We start from the raw sequence: 19484 nt of genomic DNA, 5'->3' as shown, positions 1-19484 counted from the left end.
GCTCTTCCGCCTCGTACTCGTTGCGCACCGTCTGGTTGCGCGGGAACTCATTTGCCACCGCGCATATGGGGCCGAGCGACCCTAGGCTCTGGAATTCCGCCATGGCCGCCTCCATGGCCGCCGCCGCCGGAAGCGTCGTTGCGGTGGGGATGAGCCAATGAGGACTTTGGCCTTTGATCGTATCTGGGCGTGGTGTTGTGTGTGAAGTGGGGCAGAAACGGCCCAAGGAAATGGTGGGAAACATTTTTTCTAGAAAGGGCATCGCGGCTTTGTTTTTTTACGGGATGGCTATCTTTACTATACTGGAGTAGAATCAAAAGAGCATTACATCGTCCACGAGCTTAGCGACAAGACAACTCAGAGGTCCGTCTGTCCAACTAAGTGAATCTTATTAAAAATTTATAATTTGCAAGCACATGCGCTGCCTGATTAGCGGAACTTTCACAATGTTTATAGGTGATCTTTCCAATTAAGAGGTTGCTTGGATCCAAGGGACTATTACTAAAAATAGTCTTTCTAAGGCTAAAGTTCCAAGCATCCCTGACTAAAAAGGGGCTAAAACTAGTTTTGAGACTAAATTTTTTTAGTCAGGGGAACCCTACTAAAATATGGATTAGTCCTCTCTCTCCTCATTTAATTCCTCTCTTTAACACAGCCGGTTCCCTCAGTGGCGGAGCTAGCCCGTCCATGGAGCCGGGGCAAAATACAAAGGGGTGTGCTCCATAGGCATTTGCCCACAAAGACTGGTGATTAATTCTCCGTCTCTTAGTGTAATTTAATGGAAGTATTTGGGCAGAGCCCGGGCAGCTGCCCAGGGTCGCCGGGAGGTGGCTCCGCCACTGGTTCCCCTCCTATTCCTTCGTCTCCCCCTCCCGGTTCTGTTGGTGCCCGAGGAAGAAAGCAATGGGACGTGCCGCCGGGCCCCCGCAGGACGCGCCGGCGGCCGCCTCCACCTCCGCTGATCGCCGTTGGCTCGGCCTACCGCCGTGCCTCTGCCTCTGCCTACCCGATTAAGGTGAGACTCAAGGCCAAGATCCATCCGCCATGGACGGCGCCCGTTCTATTTCTTTAGTTTTGTGCTTGTTTTTCTATTAATCAGATGAGAGTCTTGTCTCAAATCCATCCGCCATGGACGGCGCCCCGTTTGATTTCTTGTCTCAAACGGAATCGTCTGGTGCTGCGGCGGAGACCATGGACGACGAAGGGTGGGGCTTGACGCCCCCTTGTCTCCGGTGTGATAGTTCCGATGGCCGCGTTCCGAGGGATGGGAACGTCGCCGCACCACGCATGGACCTGGGGAACCTTGACCTCAACGCCGACTACGCCACCGCCTCGTACCCCGACATGACCATGTACACACATATCATTCAATGGGACAGCGGCTCCGGTCAAGGTTTCTCCCCACAGGGGCAAGATCAGATGGCTTGCCGCTGCGAGGTCATCCACCTCGCCAAGGTCTGTCCATAGCGAGGGAACCAAGTGCTCGTGGCAAGGTTGAGAGAGTCCTGGACTAAGGGGTCCTCGAGCGTCTAGCCTGTTATCCATGGGCCGGACTGATGGGCTGCGAAGACATGAAGGCCGAAGACTCTACCCGTGTCCAGATTGGACTCTTCTTGGCGTGGAAGGCAAGCTTGGCGATCAACTATAAAGATTCCTTCCTATGTAACCGACTCTATGTAACCCTAGATCCCTCCTGTGTCTATATAAACCGGAGGGCGTAGTCCGAATAGGACATTCATTACCATAGTCATACAGGCTAGGCCTCTAGGGTTTAGCCATTACGATCTTGTGGTAGATCAACTCTTGTAACAGTCATATTCCTCAAGATCAATCAAGCAGGAAGTAGGGTATTACCTCCATAGAGAGGGCCCGAACCTGGGTAAACATCGTGTCCCCCGTCTCCTGCAACCATCGACCTTAGACGCATAGTTCGGGACCCCCTACCCGAGATCTGGCGGTTTTGACACCTACATTGGTGCTTTCATTGAGAGTTCCACGGTGCCATCGGGGAAAGGTTTGATGGCCCCTTCGATCATCCATAATGACGCTGTCCAGGGAGAAACCCTCTTCCCCGGACATATATTCGTGTTCGGCGGCTTCGTACTGCGGGCCAACTCGCTTGGCCATCTGGAGCAGATCGATAGTTACGCCCCTGGCCATCAGGTCAGATTCGGAATCTTGAAATATGCCGCGGACATCCGCGGAGACTTGATCTTCGACGGATTCGAGACTGCGACGATCGCTCCCCCTCGCTCCGATGAACATGACTTAAATCTGTCATCGGGTCACATCCAGGAGATGGTTCCTATTGCTGCAACGGCCTTAGAGCCGGAGCAGATCGTGCCATCCGAGGCCATAGAGTCCGCGGTGTTGGAGCCGCACACAGACTCAACACCCTACAATATTTGCGTCAACGGAACTCCGGACTTGTCTCTGGCTATAAATTCCGGACCATGTACGCCTGTGGACACCGAGCTGGATCGATTATTGATTTTAGAATTCAGCGCCGCAGACCTCTTCCAGCACTCACCTTTGGGTGATGTGCTAAACTCTTTAAAGAATTTGTCCTTGGAGAAGGACTCACAGCTGAACTATGTCTGGTTCGAGCTAGAGGTAGATAATGGGGAACTTCGTTTTCCACCCGCCACCCACTTCATGGCCACTTTCGATGATTTAACCGACGTGCTTGAGTATGGCTCCAAAGACATTAACGGTATTGACGATGATGCCGACCAGGAGCAAGGCCAAAGCCTGCCAGTCACCGGACGTGGGACGGCCACCACTTCGTACGATGTGTACATAGTCGACACACTAAAAAAAGCGCACAACGATGGCATCGGAGAAAATAGTACTCCGGACGACGCCAAAAACAATGAAGACCCTGTTGGAGCAAGATCCGAACAGGAGGAACAGGAAAACAGGCAAGCCAGCCCCGATGAACAGGCCCTGCCTAGCGACAATTCGGAGGACGACAATTACCTTCCGCTCTCCGAAGATGAGGTAAGCCTCGACGACGAAGACTTCATCGTACCTGAAGAGCCCCTCGAGCAGGAGCGCTTCAAGCGCATGCTCATAGCTACGGCAAGGAGCCTGAAAAAGAAGCAGCAGCAGCTTCAAGCTGACCAAGACCTACTCAATGATAGATGGACCCAAGTCCTGGTCGCCGAAGAATACGGCCTTAGTGGCTTGGACAAAAGCTACCCGAAGCATAGATTGTTACGTCAGTTCGATGACGAGGTGTTGGAGCCCGCACCATCATCACACAATGCAGTAGGTCACCGACAATTCTGTCCGGATAAAGAGGCAACTCAAGCCGAACATCAGACCGCCCCACCACGCCGTAAAGGCAAGAGTAACGCAGCTCACCGTTGTCCAGACAACCTGCAGCGGGACTTGGATAGTAGGGCAGGACACGCAAGACCGATCTACGGATCACGAAAGCATACCTCGACACGCGATGACGGCTACCTATTCAGACGTGACAAACCTAGCCATGCCCGAGCCACAAACCGCAAATGGACTCCTTCGGAGTTACGTCGCAGTGTGGTTCAACATAGAGGCGCCGCACACCCGCTTTGCTTCATTGATGAAGTAATGGATCATGAATTCCCGAAAGGATTCAAACCCGTCAATATTGAATCATACGGCGGAACAACCGATCCCGTGGTATGGATAGAAGATTTTATCCTCCACATCCATATGGCCTATGGGGACGACCTCCATGCAATTAAATACCTCCCACTAAAGCTAAAAGGGCCAGCTCGGCACTGGTTAAATGGCCTGCCTGAAAATTCCATAGGCAACTGGGAGGACTTGGAGGAGGCCTTCCTCGACAACTTCCGAGGAACATATGTCCGGCCACCGGATGCCGATGACCTAAGTCACATTGTCCACCAGCCCGAAGAGTCAGCCAGGAAGCTCTGGACTCGGTTCTTAGTCAAAAAGAACCAAATCGTCGACTGTCCGGACGCGGAAGCACTTGCGGCTTTCAGACACAGTATCCGGGACGAATGGCTGGCACGCCACCTCGGTCAAGAAGGACCTAAATCCATGACAGCCCTCACTGCTTTGATGACCCGCTTTTGCACGGGAGAATACAACTGGCTCGCTCGTAGGAGCAATAGCGCCAGCGACCCGGGCACTTCTGAAATCCGAAATGACAACGACAAGCCACGAAGAAGCACATACAACAGTCACAAGGATAATGAAGGATCATGCGACACAACGGTCAACGCCGGATTCAGCAATCCTAAGCCCGGTCAACGGAAGAATCCATTGAAGGCCAAATGAGACGAACCATCCAACCTAGACAGGATATTGGACCGACCCTGCCAGATCCACGGTCACCCTGACAAATCAGCTAATCATACTAACAGAAAACTGCTGGGTCTTTAAACAGGCCGACAAGCTCAACGCCGAACACAAGGGGAAGAGGCCGCCAGGCGACAGGGACGACAGAAAGGTTCACCAACAAAATACCGGGGGCCTGAAGCAATTTCCACCCGAGGATCAACTACTCCCGGAGCGAAAATAGCAGCCCGGCCTCTGCCGCCCACCTCGTACACCTGCAAAATTTGTGCTGCGCATACATCACTACGCACTCAAGATACCATGGGCATTGGCGGAGGCACATTACGGACAAGCCTGCAAGCATCCCCGTAACATTTTTTATCCATTTTCTTTTTATTTCTTCCTTCACTATCCCTTAAAAACAGGTGACGAACAGGACAAACATCTGAAACTGGCTCTATCGGAGTTCGGATCCATACACTCACCTAAGGGGCTATCTCCATCAAGTATTCCCCCCCCGCCAGGACTGGTGGTGCAGGCGTGCGACAGGAGGTCCAAAATAACTTTTTTTAAACCACTCTCTCTATTTTTTGAGCCTGTACTATGCCTGTTCCTCCGCCTCCGACCCCGAGCATGTCAAATAGCCGGGAGGATGGCTTATATATATATAATAATAAGTAATCATTGGCATATTGCTCAGGTCCTAGTAAATAGTATCCGAACTAGTCATCAATGTTGTTTCACCAATAACTATGGCTCCTATGGCTGTTTTACAGGCATACCCTGGCATAACCCGCCAGGGGCTCGGTATGGGGACAAATGAGTTGCCAGCAAAAGTCTGAACAACTCTATAGCGTACCTCGGCGTCGCAAGTTTGGCCTTATATACATCAGCTCCGAATCATTGTCTTGGGTCAATAGTTGGGTTGCCCGGTTCCTGTGCTTGCTACCCTACGTTCCGCTCAATCGGCTAGGGTAGTAAAGGGAGAACTACTGCGATTGTGCTTCCGGTTCATCTGGTTAAGTACCTCAGTAGAGAAAGCGAACACTGACTGTCATGATGCGGCGAGAGCTAGTCAGCCACTTGACGACTTATTGGAATCTTTAGCGATTCTCCGTGTCACACGAAGGATCTTTTTCAGATCAAATATGTAAGGCACCATACGCCACATACATACCAGGGGCTATGTCGTAGTCCCACCATAAAACTCCTATGGCTAAGTGAAAGTGTTAACGCCCTATAGTCCGATTGCCTGGTTCGCCGCATTATCACCTCCTTTATGGACCAAGACGTTGGATAAAGAGTGATTAAATGCTTTTCCGAACACCCCCATACTTCCTACGAGGGGGCTGAAGCCGACGACTGGAAAACTTCCAGATTGCATTAAAACGGCCGCACAGGAGGAATTCAAGCTTTCAAGAAAGACATAAAAATAGATTAACTATAAAATTGTCTTTTACAATTGTCATACACCTTACTCGAACATTATGTCTTTCGAGCATTGACCCTCTATTAAGCGGGCAGCCTCTAGGACGTCTTCAAAATAACGCTCCGGTTCAGGACGGTCCTTGCCCTTGGGTGGACTCTTAGCCGCGACATCGATGGCCTTCATCTTTCCTCAGAATATCTTGACTCGGGCAAAGGCCATCCGTGCACCTTCAATGCATGCTGACCGCTTCAAAGCATCGATTCGCGGCATCGCGTCAACAAGTCTTTGTATCAAACCGAAGTAGCTATCCGGAATAGGCTCAGTTGGCCACAACCGGATTATGACATCCTTCATGGCAGCGCCGGATATCCTATGAAGCGGCCCATTGGGACATCTACTCATTTAGAAATAGAGGGTGTTTTGATGCGCCAAACTATGACAAAAAAAGATTCTCTGTTGCATACCCATCTTGCACCTGGTAATACTGCACCGCATCGGACGAACTCTTTGACAAGTCCAAAAACTCGTCTGGAGAACTCCACACTTGGTTAAGCTGCGCATAGTTCAGGTCACCGAACTTAGTTTGCAGCAGAAAGGGCTTTCTGGCCGCAATCTCCCTAGCCTGCCGAACCTCCTCACGGGCTACTCTGGATTTAGACCGCGCTTCTCTCGCCTCTTGTAAGTCCTTGTCCAGTTCAACCATTAAGGCTTTATTCTCCTTCTCCAGAAATTCACAGCGACCAGTGGCATTTTCCAGTTCGAGTCGTGGATATCTTCTCCTCGTCTCGGCGCCGTGCAGCTTGTTTGGCTTTTAGCTCAGCCGATGCCTTTTCGGCAGCAACATTGCCACACCGGGCCTACTCCTTGGCCCGGGCCAGCTCCGCTCGAAGAGCTTGAACGGCGGCAGCACCATCTGCAGCCATGCACATTCCAGCATCTAAATTTCAGCATCATGCTTGTACCACAAAAATGCATGGGGATTGCCCCGAATACATACCTTGCGACTCGTCAAGATGCATATTGATTAATGCAAGATCATCCCCTGCCACATCAAGCTTCCGTTGCAGCTCGGCAATTTCCATAGTCCGGGACGTGGCCAAGGGGGAACCAGCCTATGTTCAAATTCATCAGGTTAGTCCTCAAAACGATCCTTTTCGATCCTCCGTTTTCTTCCCAGTGGAAGCCAACCCGAGTCTCAGGGGCTACTACCTATACACAGGCGCATCTTTGCAAATAAAACATAGTTGAAAATATTACATCACAAACCTTGAAGCCCTTCAGCAGGCTCATGAAGGCTTCATTTAATCCGCTCTTCGCGGACAAAATTTTCTCAACCACTGTACCCATCAAGGTACTGTTGGAAAGCCAACCGCGGTCTTTGATGCACCGCTCGATGTGCAAACCCCTACAACATCGTCTGTGGATGTTATGAACACCTGACAGACACATCCTGATGACTACTTGATAGTTTAGTGCACCATACTTTACGGCTTAGAAACGGGATTCCAATGACGTTTTGAACGCCATAAGACATATGAGATGTTCCAAGAGTTGAAATTGGGATTTTAGGCTCATGCCCATGTTGAGAGGTGTGAGACCTCTGACAAGTTCTTTAGCCAACAAGATGGAGGAGAATAGCTCAACTAGTGAGCATGTGCTCAGAATGTCTGGGTGCTACAATCACTTTAATCAAGTGGGAGTTAAAATTCCAGATAAGATAGTGATTGATAGAGTTCTCTAGCCACTATCACTAAGCTACTAGATCTTCGTGATGAACTATGCCATGCAAGGGATGGAGTTGATCCTGGAGCCGTTCGCGGTGCTTAAGACCGCAAAAGGTAGAAATCAAGAAGGAGCATCAAGTGTTGATGGTTTAACAAGACCACTAGTTTCAAGAAGGGCAAGGGCTAGAAGGGAAACTTCATGGATGGCAAACCAGTTGTCGCTCCAGTGAAGGAACCCATGGTTGAACCCAAACCCGAGACTAAGTGCTTCTATTGTAAGGGGAACGATCACTGGTAGCGGAATTACCCCAAATGCATGGTAGATAAGAAGGCTGACAACTTCAAAGTATATACGTGTTATTAATGTGTACCTCACTAGTACTCCTGGTAGCACCTGGGTATTGGATACCGGTTCAGCTGCTATTATTGGTGACTTGAAACAAAATCTACGGACTAAACGGAGACTGGCTAAGGGCGAGGTGATGATGTGTGTTGGAAGTGTTTCCAAAGTTGATGAGATCACCATCGCACGCTCCATCTGCCTTCGGGATTAGTATTGAACCTAGATAAATGTTATCAGGTGTCTACGTTGAGCATGAATATGATTAGATCATGTTCATTGCAATATGGTTATTCATTTAATTAGAGAATAATGGTTATTCTGTTACATGAATAATACCTTTCATGGTCATGCACCCTATGTGAATGGTTCATTGAATCTCGGTCGTGGTAATACACATATTCACGCCAAAAGATGTAGAGTTAATAATGATAGTACCACTTTCTCGTGACACGGCCGCTTAGGTCATATTGGCATAAGATGCATGAAGAAACTCCATGTCGATGGATGTTTGGAGTCACTTGATTTTTAATCGCTTGACACATGCGAGCCATGCCTCATGGGCAGGATGACTAAGACCCTGTTTTCAGGTACAATGAAACGGGCAAGTGACTTGTTGGAAATCATGCATGCTGATGCGTGTGATCCAATGAGAATTGAAGCGTGCGGTGGATATCGCTATTTTCTCATCTTCACTGACGATTTGGGTAGATATAGGTATATCTACTTAATGAAGCACAAGTCTGAAACGTTTGAAAAGTTCAAGCGTTTTCAGAGTGAAGTTAAGAATCATCATAACAATAAGATCATGTTTCTACGATCTGATCAAAAGGGGATTTTCTGAGTTATGAGTTTGGCAATCACTTAAGACATTGTGGAATTGTTTCACAGTTGAAGACACCTGGAACACCACAAGGTAATGGTGTGTCCGGACGTCGTAATCGAACCCTATGAGATATGGTGCAAGCTATGATGTCTCTTACCAATATACCATTTTCATTTTGAGGTTATGCGTTAGAGACAGCTGCATTCACTTTAGATAGGACACCATCTAAGTCCGTTGAGACGACGTCGTATGAACATTGGTTTGGCAAGAAACCAAAGTTGTCGTCTCTTAATGTTTGGGGCTGCGATGCTTAAGGCTTCAGCTAGAGAAGCTATAACCTAAAGTGGACAAACACATCTTCATAGGATACCCAAAGGTGACAGTAGAGTATACCTTCTATCTCAGATCCGAGGGCAAATTGTTTGTCGCTAAGAACGGGTCCTTTCTCGAGAAGGAGTTTCTCTCGAAAGAATTGAGTGGGAGGAAGATAGAACTTGATGAGGTTGTCGAACCTTTACTTCAACCAGAGAGTGATGCAACACAGAAAGATGTTTTTTGTGGCGCCTACGTCTGTTGAATAGGAAGTAAATGATAGTGATCATGAAGCTTCGGATCAAGTTGCTATCGAACCTCGTAGGTCGACAAGGATATGTACTACTCCTAAGTGGTACGGTAATCCTGTCTTAGATATCATGTTGTTAGACAACAATGAACCTACGAGCTATGGAGAAGCGATGGTGGGCCCGTATTCCGACAAATGGTTAGAACCCATGAAATCCGAGATAGGATCCATATATCAGAACAAAGTATGGACTTTGGTGGACTTGCCCGATGATCGGCAAGCCATTGAGATAAATGGATCTTTAAGAAGAAGACGGACGTGGGCGGTAATGTTACCATCTATGAAGCTCAACTTGAGGGAAAAAGTTTTTTCACAAGTTCAAGGAGTTGACTATGATGAGAATTTCTCACCTGTAGCGATGCTTAAGTCTGTCAGAATCATGTTAGCACTAGCTGTATTTTTCGATTATGAAATCTTATAGATGGATGTCAAAACAAGTTTTCTTACCAAGTTTTCGTAAGAAAGAGTTGTATGTGATACAATCAAAGTTTTGTCGATCCTAAGGATGCTAAAAGGTATGCTGGCTCCAGCGATCCTTCTATGGACTAGAGCAAGCATCTCGGAGTCAGAATATATGCTTTGATGGAGTGATCAAAGCTTTTAGGTTCATACAATGTTTGTTAGAAACTTGTATTTACAAGAAAGTGAGTGGGAGCACTACAACATTTCTGATAAGTATATGTGGATGACATATTGTAGATCCGAAATAATGTAGAATTTCTGGAAAGCATAAACGGTTGTTTGAAGAGTGTTTTTCAAAGGAAGACCTGGATAAAGCTGCTTACATATTGGGCATCAAGATCTATAGAGATAGATCAAGACGCCTGATGATACTTTCAAAGAACGCACACCTTGACATGGTTTTGAAGGAGTTCAAAATAGATCAGTCAAAGAAGGGGTTCTTACCTGAGTTGTAAGGTGTGAAGTTGAGTAAGACTCAAAGATTGACCACGACAGAAGAAAGAGGAAGGACGAAGGTCGTGCCCTATGCTTTTGTCATAGGCTCTATACGGTATGCCATGCTGAAGTACCGCACCTTATGTGTGCCTTGCCATATGTCTGGCAAGAGGGTACAAAGGTGATCTAGGAGTAGATCACCAGATAGCGGTCAAAAATTATCCTTAGAGGAATAAGGAAATGTTTGTCGGTTATGGAGGTGATAAGGAGTTTGACGTAAAGAGTTATGTCGATGCAAGCTTAACACCTATCCGGATAGCTCTGAGTAGAGATACCGGATACGTATAATGGAGCAATAATTTGGAATAGCTCCAAGTGGAATGTGGTAGCAGCATCTATGATATAAAGTTTTGCGAAATACATAGGGATCTGAATATGGCAAGACCCGTTGACTACAACCTCTCTCACAAGCATAACATGATCAAACCCAGAACTCTTTGAGTGTTTATCACATAGTGATGTGAACTAGATCATTGAGTCTAGTAAACTCTTTGGATGTTGGTCACATGGCGATGTGACCTGTGAGTGTTAATCACATGCCTATGTGAACTAGATTATTGACTCTAGTGCAAGTGGGAGACTGTTGGAAATATGCCCTAGAGGCAATAATAAATTAGTTATTATTATATTATATTTCATTGTTCATGATAATCGTTTATTATGCATGCTAGAATTGTATTGATAGGAAACTCAGATACATGTGTGGATACATAGACAACACCATGTCCCTAGTAAGCCTCTAGTTGACTAGCTCGTTGATCAATAGATGGTTACAGTTTCCTGACCATGGACATTGGATGTCGTTGATAACGGGATCACATCATTAGGAGAATGATGTGATGGACAAGACCCAATCCTAAGCCTAGCACAAGATCGTGTAGTTCGTTTGCTAAAGCTTTTCTAATGTCAAGTATCATTTCCTTAGACCATGAGATTATGCAACTCTCGGATACCGTAGGAGTGCTTTGGGTGTACCAAACGTCACAATGTAACTGGGTGGCTATAAAGGTTCACTACAGGTATCTCTGAAAGTGTCTGTTGGGTTGGCACGAATCGAGACTGGGATTTGTCACTCCGTGTAAACGGAGAGGTATCTCTGGGCCCACTCGGTAGGACATCATCATAATGTGCACAATGTGATCAAGGAGTTGATCACGGGATGATGTGTTATGGAACGAGTAAAGAGACTTGCCGATAACGAGATTGAACAAGGTATCGGGATACCGACGATTGAATCTCGGGCAAGTATCGTACCGATAGACAAAGGGAATTGAATACGGGATTGATTGAATCCTTGACATCGTGGTTCATCTGATGAGATCATCATGGAGCATGTGGGAGCCAACATGGGTATCCAGATCCCGCTGTTGGTTATTGACCGGAGAGTTGTCTCGGCCATGTCTGCATGACTCCCGAGCCCGTAGGGTCTACACACTTAAGGTTCGATGATGCTAGGGTTATAGGGAATAGATATACGTGGTTACCGAATGTTGTTCGGAGTCCCGGATGAGATCCCGGACGTCACGAGGAGTTCCGGAATGGTCCAGAGGTAAAGATTTATATATGGGAAGTCATCATACGGTCACCAGAATAATTCGGGGGTTACCGGTATTGTACCGGGACCACTGGAGGGGTTCCGGGGGTCCACCGGGAGGGTCCACCTGCCCCGGAGGGCCTTATGGCCTGTGTGTGGAGAAGGGACCAGCCCCTTAGTGGGCTGGGTGCCTCCCCCCTTAGGGCCCATGCGCCTAGGGTTTGGGGGAACCCTAAAGGGGGGGCGCCCCCCTTGCCTTGGGGGGCAAGACAACCCCCCTTGGCCACCGCCCCTCCTCAGATTGGATCTGAGGGGGCCGGCCCCCCTCTCCCTTGCCCCTATATATATGTGGGAGGTGGGAGGGCAGCCGCACCCAAGTTCTGGCGCAGCCCTCCCCCTCTCCCAAGTCCTCCTCTTCTCCCGCGGTGCTTGGCGAAGCCCTGCAGGATTGCCACGCTCCTCCTTCACCACCATGCCGTCGTGGTGCTGCTGGATGGAGTCTTCCCCAACCTCTCCTTCTCCCCTTGCTGGATCAGGGCGTAGGAGACGTCACCGGGCTGCACGTGTGTTGAACGCGGAGGCGCTGTGGTTCGGCGCTTAGATCGGAATCAACCGCGATCTGAATCTCTACGAGTATGACTCCTTCATCCACGTTCTTGCAACGCTTCAGCTTAGCGATCTACAAGGGTATGTACATGCACTCTCCTTCCCCTCGTTGCTAGATTACTCCATAGATTGATCTTGGTGATGCGTAGAAAATTTTAAATTTCTGCTACGATCCCCAACATGGTATGTTGTTCCCCAGAGACAGATGCATTTCGCTACATATCCCGTAATATGTCCGAAGCCGCTGGGTCTCCGGAAGCCACTCTAGGAGCACGATCATCCTCTGAAGGAATTTGCTCACCCGTCTCCGGAATCATTGTCGGCTGCAAGCCAGACAGTCCGGGGTCTTTATTATTGGCCCCAGAATCCCGGACGGCCGAAGATCCACCTTCAGGTACTGCCTTTTTCATCCCTTGCATAGCTTGTTTAGCAAGAAAAACCCTCCATGATGACACTTCAGAGTCGTCCGCCTTATTGGGCAATGAGGTCGGGGGAGGCGTCTTGCTCTCCATCATCTCTGGGAGGAGACTTCCCGAAGAAGGGGATTGCCCAGAAAAACTTTGTGCCAACCTATAAAGGTGCACAAACGCGATACAACAACAACAACGGAGCGGGGCGCTATCAAAATACTCCGGATTCACTTACGGTTTGGCCGAGGGCTTGTCCCCTTATTGGAGCTGTTCAACGGCGTCGCTTTCCAAACCCAAGCCGCTCGCCGGTGGCATCTTTCCCCTCTTGGGAGACCGCCCCTCCCAATCTTCGGAGGCGGGCCTTTTCCCCTTGCTCGGGGAAGGGATACTGTGTCCGCTCCCGCCTTTGTCTTCAGGCAAAGAAAGATCGATTTCTTCGGACTCAGTGTACGACTTACCTCCAGAACCAAGGTCATCTTGGGTCTTCTCACTCTCCTCTTTGCTCTCCCTTGCCGGCGCGTGGTATGGCGCTGAGGCCAGCATCCTTGTTAACATAGGACTGGCTGAGTCTTCGGGAAGGGGAGCCAGACACCTAATCCGTTCCACTTTCTTTATCCAGCCTTGAAAAAGGATGGTTCGGTTAGTGTCTTGCCACTATGTATCCGAATATAAGGTATTCGACGAATGGGTACTTACCGGGGTGTCCGGATGGTTGCAGTCGAGGTCGATATCTTCGGTGATGTCCGGCCATTGCTTTCGCTTCCCGAAAAATAATTTCCACATTCCTTCGTGCGTAGTGCCAAAGAAGTGCTGAAGAGTCTGCGACCCTTCTGGATTGAACTCCCACATGCGGAGAGGCCGTCGCTGACACGGCAGGGTCCGGCGGACCAGCATTACTTGAGCAACATTGACGACATTGATGTCCCTCTCAATAAGGGTTCAGATGCGAATTTGCAAAGTCCGCATCTCGTCTGTTGATCCCCAGTCCAACCCCTTGTTAATCCACGATGCCAGCTGAATCAGGGGGCTGAATCGAAATTCGGGCGCTGCTGCCCACTTGGAGCCACGGGGCTTAGTGATATAGAACCACCCCTGCTACCATAAGTCGGAAGATTTGGCAAAAGATCCTTTCAACCAAATAGCACTAGCAAGCTCACTCACTATGGCACCACCACACTCTGCCTGCTTCCCCTTTATCACTTGCGGCTTCACATTGAAGGTCTAGAGCCATAAGCCGAAGTGCGGAGGAGTTCGGGGGACGGCTTCGCACGTGACGATAAACGCCAAGATAAGAAGAATAGAGTCCGGGGCTAGATCATGAAAGTCTAGCCCATAATAGAACATGAGTCCTCGGACAAAGGGGTTAAGTGCAAACCCTAACCCGCAGAGGAAGTGGGACGCGAACATGACCCTCTCGCCGAATCTAGGGGTGGGAATAACCTACCCCTCGGCAGGAAGCCGATAAAGGATTTCCGCGGTCAGATACCTCGCCGCCCAAAGCTTTGCAATATCTCCCTCCGTGACAGAAGAAGCCACCCACCAGCCTTGACTGCTGGATCCGGACATGATTGGGGGCTTGTGGCGATTGGAACCCGGGTGTTGGAACTCGGGGTAGCAGGGGTTGAGGAAGAAGCGAACGTGAAAGAAAAAGACGGGTCTGTACCCCTATATAAAGGCCGTGAATATCGAACGTCTCCTCCTAGGCCTAAAAACTTGCCTATGCCCTAGGAGTTGTACCCAAGTGACGGTTGGGTTACCCACGTCTAGGTTGATAAGAATCCCTTAAAAAAGGGGAGAGACACGATCTCCGCTGGGATAAGACATGCCAATACAACCATGTCTCGAGACGTGGGACTACGGGCTAGCTAATGGTTCAAAAATAATGGCCGAGCAGGCGTGATGTCATGTTGCCAAAAAGTTGTCAGCGGATTGGACTCGTGAAATATTATATATCCTCTACAATTGTGTATACAGGTCCGGATACAATTATCTCATCTAAAGACTATCTTGGAGTTCGGGAAAAGGGAACCCGCCTTGCAATGCCGAAGACAATCTGCGTGCTGGACTCCTCGTCATTGAAGCCAGGTTCAGGGGCTACTGAGGGAGTCCTGGACTAAGGGGTCTCGGGCGTCCGGCCTGTTATCCATGGGCCGGACTGATGGGCTGCGAAGACATGAAGGCCAAAGACTCTACCCGTGTCCAGATTGGACTCTTCTTGGCATGGAAGACAAGCTTGGCGATCAACTATAAAGATTCCTTCCTATGTAACCAACTCTATGTAACCCTAGATCCCTCCGGTGTCTATATAAACCGGAGGGCATAGTCCGAATAGGACATTCATTACCATAGTCATACAAGCTAGGCCTCTAGGGTTTAGCCATTACGATGTCGTGGTAGATCAACTCTTGTAACACTCATATTCATCAAGATCAATCAAGCAGGAAGTAGGGTATTACCTCCATAGAGAGGACCCAAACCTGGGTAAACATCATGTCCCCCGTCTCCTGCAACCATCGACCTTAGACGCACAATTTGGGACCCCCTACCCGAGATCCGCCGGTTTTGACACCGACAAAGGCCGTCGTGGTGCCGGGGGGAGGTGATGCTGCTGCCATGCGAGTTGCTGCACGTCGTGGGGGTTCAAATGGCGCGGGCACCAGCAGGCAGCCGCAGGTAGCGCCGATTCCGGTGGATGATGATGAAGGCATCGAAGAAGACGATGATGAAGATGAGAACACGCTGAACCAGCATAGGAAGGTATACAATTTTCTTTGAAATTCTGATCACACCATTTCTTTGAAACAAAGAGATTTAGGCTGTTTACTTATGCATATTTCTTTGATAGGCCAAAAAGCAAGGCTAATTGGACCGATGAAAATACATACATTTTGTGTGAGTTAGCTTGTGAGGAGATAGAGGATGACAATTTTACTACTAAAGTTTGGACCAGTCAGGGTTACAAAAATATTAAGGAGAAATATTATCAAAAGACAAAATTGTGGCATCCAGAGAGGGAAGTGAAGAACAAAATCCAGAACCTGAAGGGTGTGTACAATGATTGGGTATGGTTGCAGAAACAAACTGGATGTGGCCGCGGCAAACATGGAGAAGTTACGACAACTACAGCTTGGTGCGAGAGGGAGATAAAGGTACGACAACTAAAGCTTTTTCAATGACAAGTACATAAGCAATGGAGACATATGCTAATGTTGTACAAATACTATTTTGCAGAGTAGACCAAATATCAAGAAATTTAGAAAGGGTAACCCTGAGTACATTGGACTGTTGCATGAGATATTTCATGAGGTAGCTGTGGATGGTACTTCTGCTTACGTACCTGGTCCAGTAGATGATACAGAGGCAAACGACGACGATGATGATGAGGATGGCAGTCCAATGAGTACCAATACCCGCAAGAGGGGTACCAGCTCAGTTGATTTTAGGAGTACAACAAGTAGTCCTTTAAACAAAATCAAAATGAACATGGAGAATGGCAAAACTAAGGGTCCATTTTTGAGGACTTTGAAGGAGATCACCACCAGAATGGACAAGGAAGCTGAGACATCAAACACTATATTATAGGCAATTGTCGACCAAGGCAAAGAAAAGGCAAAGAGAAGTGAGGAGCGTAAGGTAGCAGTAGCTACATGTCAGCAACTTGCCATTGAGTGTGGGGCAGCAGAGGAGTCGATTGAGTACTTTGTAGCCTGTGACTTATTCAAGGACAAACACAACAGGTTTGTCTTCCAGAACATGAAGACCCCTCAAGCTAGGCTCATATGGTTGAAGAGATGGTGCAAAGCAAAGAAGATGTATGACGAAGATGAGTCTTAGCTAGGTTGTCATGTATCCAGTGTCTCCTATTGTGTCATGTTTCCTGTGATGAGTTAGGCTAATGTGGACCCTTTATGTGTTGAATTGCTATGTGGACCCTTTATGTTTTGAATTGCTATATGGACCCTTTATGTTTTGAATTGCTATGTGCGCCTAATTACTATGTGTTGAACATAATTCATATGTTGCAGGATGACTCTAGTGATGGTGATAGTATTGATGAGTCCAGTGAAGAGGAGAGTATTGATGAGGACTCTAGTGATGAGGAAGAGGAAGATGTAAGGAGAAATAGAGTGCTAGCACTACTCCAGTTGAGGCGGAAAAGGCTCAACAATATAGGTATGATCGTCCAAATGTTTGGTTCATATTACATTGAGCGTTTCATGGATAAGGGGGAAAGGAGGATTTTAAAAGCTAAAGAGTTCGGCTATGAATGGGTACTAAGAACTCTGGGACACAGAACAGACTGCTATAAAATGTTTAGGATGTATCCACCTGTGTTTCATAAACTACATAATTTGCTAGTGGATTCTTATGGGCTAAAGTCTACTAAGAAGATGTCATCAGTTGAGGCTCTAGCTGTGTTTTTATGGATGGTGGGAGATGACCAGTCCATTAGGCAGAGTGAGAATCATTTTGTAAGGTCCATGGAGACAGTTGTTAGGAAGTTTGACAAAGTATTGCATTGTGTGGTTAAGCTTTCGGCTAACATAATTAAGCCACGAGATCTTGAATTCAGAGTTTTGCATGAAAGGTTAAGAAATGCTCAGTGGAATCCATGGTTCAATGACCGCATTGGGTCAATAGATGGGACTCATGTGCAAGTTGTGGTGCCACCTACCAAGATTCCGCAGTACGTAAACAGACATGGCTACGGTAGTCAGAATGTTATGGCTGTATGTGATTTCGACATGAGATTCACTTTCGTTCTTGCCGGGTGGCCTGGATCGGTTCATGATATGAGGCCCTTCAAGGATGCCCTTAGCCGGTTTAGTCACAAGTTTCCTCATCCACCTCCAGGTACCATACTTCACATTCAGTACATTATTGAATTGCGTATACATTGACATTGACTTTGACTGAAATGCATTGCCATCAATAGGAAATTTTTTATCTTGTTGGGTCGGGCTACCCCAACAGGGCGGATTATCATGCACCATATAGGGGACAAAAGTACCATTTCCAAGAGTTCCATCAAGGCACCATGCCGAGAGGTAAAAAAGAGCACTTCAACTACACTCATTCTAGACTACGCAATGTCATTGAGCGTTCTTTTCGAGTCTTGAAAAATAAGTGGAGGATCCTTTTTAAAATACAAAGTTATACTCTACACAAGCAAACAAAAATTATTGTTGCATGTATGGCCTTGCACAATTTTATCCGCGAAAGTCAGTTGGCGGATAAGGAATTCGACAAGTGTGATAGAGATGAGAATTATCAACGTCTCCTTGAGGAAACAAGGAGGAGGCATCGTAACAGGAGGGATCTAGAAATGGAGCAAGATTTGCTCGACATGAATCAGTTAAGAGATAGAATTGCTGATGGTTTGTTCCAGGGCCATTGAGATCAGTGTCATGTTGTTTATTTTCCTGTGTATGGACAATACTAATTTCCTTATGTATGGACAATTTTACTTTACTTGTATGGACAATTTTTATTTTGCTGTGTATGGACAAATTTTATTTCCTTGTATGGACTGTATGGGAAATTTTTTCTTGAGAGCAATAGGGGGGGGGAGATAGCAGTAGGGGCGGGAGAGGAGTTGGCGGGAGCCAAACTACCGCGGGGGAGGAGTTGGCGGGAGGGACAGGTAGGATTATGGGAGAGGGAGCATAATAAATGCTCATTAACTTGATTTTAGTCTCTTTAGTATTTGGATCCAAGCATGGGTGAGGCTAGCAAGTTTTAGTCCCACTACTTTTAGTCATGGGACTAAAACGTATCCAAGCACCCTCTAAAATAGCTACGTCGACGCACTCCGCAAAGATTGCAGAAGAAGCATCCCACCATCTTGTCCGTCCAGTGCAAAACTCAATCACAGTAAGTGAGTCGGATTCAGCTTCAACTCAAGAAAACCCTAATTGATTTGTGAAGTTTAAGCCGTCACACATTGCTCTTACCTCCATGGATATAACATCTGTAGCATGGGGATGTAAGTGCACCTTGCTTCTAGAAACATTGCCAGGACCCCGATTCCAAATCACATCGATCTAGCCGGTAACACCTCATATCACATTGCGGCCTCATGCATGGTATCCCCACGGATGTCGCCTTACCATGGCCCAGGACCGTTTGCGCCTTTTGGCTCACGTATATGATAGTGTCGCTAGCATCCATATGGCAAAGAACCCGGGCCGACATGGCTAGTCGTGAACCCAAAGCGGCGCGGACCTATGGAGACAGGCATACATGAATCACATCGAGCATGTCGGTCATCAGCGAGTGAATCCGGGCTGTAGCACTGGGCTAACAGGACTCCGGATGTCACCGCGTGACATTTCCCCGAAGGGACAGACATAGGAACGAAGTGAAACACATGCCGTCCAGTCAAGTGTCCTAAGTAGTAGTGCTGGGCTAGCAGGACTCCGGTGAACCAGGCTGTAGCGGACTACTATGGCTCGAGGAACACTAGACTACATTTCCCCATAAGAAAGGCTGCCAAGGATAAACAACTAGATTGTCGGATCCCACTCATACCAAGCATTTCAATCATGCACACAATATGCCCATTATGAGTACATACAACATGGCATCACAACAAAACTCTACAACTCAAGTACTTTATTTAAAGGCTCTAGAGAGCCATACATAAAATGTTCATACAGATAGGGGTCACATGACCCGACACTCAAGTCATACAGGCATACAAGCACATGCGGAAGCAAATAGTCTGAGTACAGACACTAGAAAGC

Source organism: Triticum aestivum, chromosome 3A, assembly GCF_018294505.1.
Source record: "Triticum aestivum cultivar Chinese Spring chromosome 3A, IWGSC CS RefSeq v2.1, whole genome shotgun sequence".
NCBI lineage: Eukaryota > Viridiplantae > Streptophyta > Magnoliopsida > Poales > Poaceae > Triticum > Triticum aestivum.
This window is presented reverse-complemented; position numbering follows the sequence as displayed.